This window comes from Protopterus annectens, chromosome 1.part1 (assembly GCF_019279795.1).
Source record: "Protopterus annectens isolate FY-2018-M chromosome 1.part1, PAN1.0, whole genome shotgun sequence".
Taxonomy (NCBI): Eukaryota; Metazoa; Chordata; order Ceratodontiformes; family Protopteridae; genus Protopterus; species Protopterus annectens.
In genome coordinates this window covers 1697625666-1697631442 of record NC_056726.1, presented here as the reverse complement: position 1 = coordinate 1697631442, position 5777 = coordinate 1697625666, and positions in this window count along the sequence as shown.

The window sequence follows — 5777 nt, the reverse complement described above, 5'->3', positions numbered from 1 at the left end:
GGAACAGAGTTAACAGTAACAACAGTTTTTTAGGCAAACGCAACTCTCGCCAACATTACAACAAGAAAGCGAATCGGAATTGACGTCTGCCAGTTCCATTGATGTTGACGATGATTGCACTTTGCCTATTGACGTTAGTGACTTTGAAATAGATGATAGAATGAGTGTAATCCAGACGGATGCAGTGCATGAAGTCCCACAAATAATTTTTAATCAAAAAGGTGACTTCAAGATTTATAACTTCACAGAGTTTAAAATAAGGGAGGAATTAGTTGAGCTTCTCGCTCTTGGTTACACTTTTGTACCGAGTAAACTCGGCGACATCTCAAAGGAGATCATTGAACTAAAGTGTTTCGTTCGTAAACTTAATTTGAAGTTACTTTTCAACAATGACACCGGTATACTTCACGACACTTTAAGGTTACCAAGTGTGTTTAACCCACCCCTCCATCCCTCTCTACAACTTTTTGAGAGAGTCTGTGAAGTTGATCTGAGGCATTCTTTTAGGGACAATTTGAGCACTGCTGACTATATAAGACATAACACCTCTAAAGAACAACTTTCACTTTTGGAAGAACTTTGCCACTCCCCTGTCAGACTAGTTAAACCTGACAAGGGTGGTGGCTTAGTTATTATGGATAACTCCAAGTACACAGAGAAAATGTTAGATGTTTTGGCGACATCTGCTTATACTACAGCTTCACTTAATGAAGTACATCGAACCCATAACATGATGAGAGGCCTTTTCCGTGACTTATTCCTGGGAGGTAAAATCGATCTGGAGACTTATAATTACATAGACATCACCTTACCTAAAATCCCAGTAATGTTTGGCATACCTAAGGTCCACAAAGACCTCAATAATCCACCTATGAGGGCCTTAGTTGATGGACGATCATCCATGACGTATCCTAGTGCCAAACTAGTTGACAAAATTTTGTCAAAATATTTAAAAAATCTTCGTGGAGTATGTAAGGACTCTTGGTCCTTTTTGGACAATATCAACGGTTTGGGTTTTGATGTTGAGAATAATTTTCTCACAATCGACGTCGTGGATTTATATACTTCCATTCCACACCAGGAAGCTTTGGAATGGATAGCCCTTTTATTAACTGATTTTGGGGTGCCAAAAATTGAAGTAGATCTCGTTACTGAGATCTTGGACGTCGTCTTATCATCAAATTACTTCCTTTTTGATAAGAAGTTCTTTTTACAAAAAAAGGGGGTAGCCATGGGCTCCCCTTGTGGAGCATCAGTCGCCACCTTTTTTATGGGGTTTTGGGAAAAGAATTTCCTTTTCCCTTCACTTGAACATATGAGGTTTGTCCAATTTTATACGAGATATCTTGACGATATCTTCATCCTGTTTCGTGGTAGTGCTATAGAAGCCAGTCAATTTGTTCAATTTTTAAATGGTACAACAGAATTCTTGAAATTTACGTTCAAGTTTTCAACAACTGACATAGATTACTTGGATGTTAAACTGAGGAAAGATGTCAGGTTGAATGTATACACATCTTGTGTATATAGGAAGCCGACATACTGCAATTCTTTCCTGCATTTTTCCAGCCATCACCCCTTCAGACAAAAGAAATCAATTGTGAAGGGGCAGCTGGTGAGAGCAGGGAGAATGTGCAGTAATTTTGTCGACTTCCTAACTGAATGCGATCTACTCCGTGACATGTTCCTTAATAGGGACTATCCCAAACATTTGATTGATGAGCTTATTTTCGAAGTTACAGCAAAGAGGAACAGTGGTTTTTATAAACCGATTCTCTTTCAAAGTAATATTAATTTGGTATCTGGTTCTCCTGATACATCATTGCCACACATTGTTTATACACAAGTACCAGATGACAATGATTGTCATGGTCCTGGACGGGATTTTTCAGTATGTTACATTAATACTTTCAGTTTGAATTCCATGTTTATTATTTCAACAATACGGAAGAACTGGCAATACATTTTGAGTACCCCAGGACTAGCAGAGAAGCTGGGACTTTTTCCTAATTTTGTTTTCAAAAGAAATATTAATCTCAAAGAACTCCTACAAAGGGATTTTTCTAGTAAGAGTTTTAATAGGCGTGTAGGGATGTACACATGTAGTTGTTGTAATTGGTGCCATAAAATGAAAACGGGTCAGACTTACACAATTAGGGATAAAAAGTACACTATAAAATACCCACTTAATTGTGAGAGTAAATCTATTGTGTATGTGGCCTTCTGTGAGTGTTGTCCTTCCTTTTACATTGGGAAGACCGATCGTAGACTACGTGACCGGGTCTACGAGCATATGTATGCCATTAGAAAAAATAAGGAGGTCAATGCTCTAGCAAAACACATAGATTGTCATCCAGGCCACTCTTTTTCATTTATGGCTATTGACCAGGTCAACACCAATCTACGTGGGGGACCTACCTCGTTACTCTTAGAGTTACGTGAACTCGAGTGACAATTGAGAACTGATGCTTTTTGTCACCCGGGTCTTAACGAGAACTGCAATATATCTGCAGTCTTAAAAATGAGGAGCTACTTGAGATAAGGTTTTTTTGGATATAAATCTAGAGTGCACTTATTTCTAACTAAAATTAACTGGACGATTTTAGTTATTAAAATGAATTTTGTCATTCAATACACCTGACTCTGTAAATGAATTGGTTTTAATTAGGGTTATGATTTATAATACACTTTATTATACTTTTTAATGATATATTTTATATCAAAAAAGTAAATAACAAAAAAGTAAATAATAATTAATGATTATCAAGGAAGTAGATTTTTATCTGCACTGTGTTTCTGTCATGTAGTTTATTAGTTAGAGTGATTATTTTTATATTTTTATATTTTTATATTTTTAGTATCTATTAACCTTGAAGTTGCTTCGTGATTCGTTTAGTATAAAATTGACAATTTTATGTCATATACTTTTAATGAAAGTGTACTTCATGTGTTTTAAATTGATGTGATGTCATTTCCTTTTAGAGTCTTTTATAAAAAGAGTGTGCAAACAGTTTGTATTAGATAGTCTCTGAGGAAGCTACGTTGTTGCGTGGCGAAAACGCTTGTAAAGTGAAAATAAATTTGCGTTTAGACAACGTTTTGGTTTACTGCTGGTACAAGGAGTTCGTAGTCTGTTTTTCATTGATTCCGGCATTTACAGAATGTGCTACCATGATTACTAAACACAGCAGTTACAGAGCCATTCTTCTAGGCACGTGTCATCATCCGCAAAGGCAAAGACATCGGCAGGACATATTTGTGGTGTGAGGCATCTAAAAGCATAACTGGAGTCCCCAGGCAGACGGGAGCATGCGCACACACACACACACACACACACACACACACACACACACACACACACACACACACACACAAACGTGGCAGGGCTGGGATTCGAACATACACCTAACTACCCTATCATACTACAGCATGATGCATTTACAGAAAGTGCTGCTGAGATTACTAAACACAGCAGTTCCAGAGCCATTCTTCTAGGCATGTGTCGTCATCCGCAAAGGCAAAGAAGTTGGTAGGACATATCTGTGGTGTGAGGTGTCTAAAAGCATAACTTGAGTCCCCAGGTGGATGGGAGCATGTGCACACACACACACACACACACACACACACACACACACACACACACACACACACACACACTTGGCAGGGCTGGGAGTCGAACATACACCTAACTACCCTATCACACTACAGCATGACGCATTTACAGAACGTGCTACCGAGATTACTAAACACAGCAGTTACAGAGCCATTCTTCTAGGCTCGTGTCATCATCTGCAAAGGCCAGGACACTGGCAGGGATTGTATAGAGAGTGTACGATCAGACATATTACTGTCCCATGGTAGACGTACACAAACACACGGCAGTGATGTAATCAGGGCAACTAAAGATGTACGGAGCACTACTACAACAATACATAGACACGCGATGCACCACAGACAGTACACCCTTCAAGATAGTTGCCCAGAGCATACTCGGTAGGCATCCATCGTGACATTGAATATGGACATCTGTTGCCTGGATGACCACCATGCCAATACAGGATGTCAACGGCCATGCCCATGCACAGAGGAACATCACCAACACAAGGTGTCACTGGCCATGGCCACATGCCTGGTAATACACGTCCGTTCGGACTGTACTGTGTGTCGATCTACACAATGGCGTACTTGGCATGCTCACACACTTCACAGTTGCACAGTGCCATCTTGCATGCAGACGGGGTCTCAATACGCAAGGGCTCAGTTTGGACTGTACTGTGTGTGCATCTACACCACTGCGTACTGGGCATGCTCACACACTTAGCAGTTGCAAAGGGCCGTCTTGCATGCAGATGGAATGTAAAGACGGAAGGGCTCCATTTGGACTGAGTACTGGGCATGCTCACACACTTAGCAGTTTCAAAGGGCCATCTTGCATGCAGATGGAGAGTAAACATGGAAGGGCTCAGTTTGGACTGTACCATGTGTCTATCTACACAACAGCGTACTTGGACTGTACTGTGTGTCCATCTACACAACAGTGTACTGGGCATGCTCACACATGTAGCAGTTGCAAAGTGCTGTTTTGCATGCAGATGGAGTGTACACACGGAAGGGCACAGTAAGGTATAACTGTCCCCACGCACAGGGCGGTCACACACATGCAGTGACCTGTACACACTCAGCTGCCATCACAGCTGTCACAGGTGCAGGTCACAGAGGTACACACTGCAGTGTACACTGTAGCTCTCAAGACATCACAATGTCGTCAGTGCAGCAATACACAGCCATACAGTACCACAACACTGTGTGACACATGACCAGTGGGCTGTACAGAGGTCTACACCAACTGTGCAGAGTACACATGTACCGACAGGGTTCCAACAGGTGTTACGCATTGCAATGATACCAGTATACATGAACAGGTCAGCTCAAGAAATACCACAGCCCTTACACAGCTGTGACACATGACTGTTGCTGTACACCAATGAACACACGTCTGGATGTGTCATACATGTGATTTTTGTGGATGTGTGCATGGACTGCACACATAACACATATGTACATAGCATAGCCTTTGCTGTACCCCGTGCAGAACAGTGGCCTAAGCAATGATACTCACGCAAATGGAAGGTAGGTCCATGTCTGTTGAATGCTCACAGTACAGGGAGTAGCAATGTTGACCGGGGCACATATCCTTATACCGGTCGCCCATGACACCCGTGATATCATACCACAGTCCATGTGTTATGTATGTCAACACACATGTCCAACAATAGCAATGCATACAAACATGGCTACGGGAGACGCATGTGAAATCTGTACTGTGCATGCAGCAACCATGCATGTGCAGTGGCTGATGTCCATAACATAGTTGCCCCTAACTACAACATGCAGTCAAAATGCAGCCCTATCATTGACACCTGTATATGGTGACATACAGACAGGACAGTTGGTTGTACAGCACGTATGGAGGGATGTGTGTACATAAAGCGGTGATCTACCTGTGTAGATGTATGTGGGCAGGGGATGGCTCACAATTGTGTCACATGCCATCTTACGATGCCATGTGTAAACAGTACGCTATGTCACTGTTACTTGATGGTGCTGACATAACACATACACAGCAGATAGGTGTTACCAACTGTATGTCACATTACACCTGTAACACCTACATCCTCCCATGTACATATAGCAGCACAATTGCCAGACATAGCGTTGGTACACATAATGCGGATAATACCGCTGCATGGCTATCAAACGTCTCATCATATGGCAGG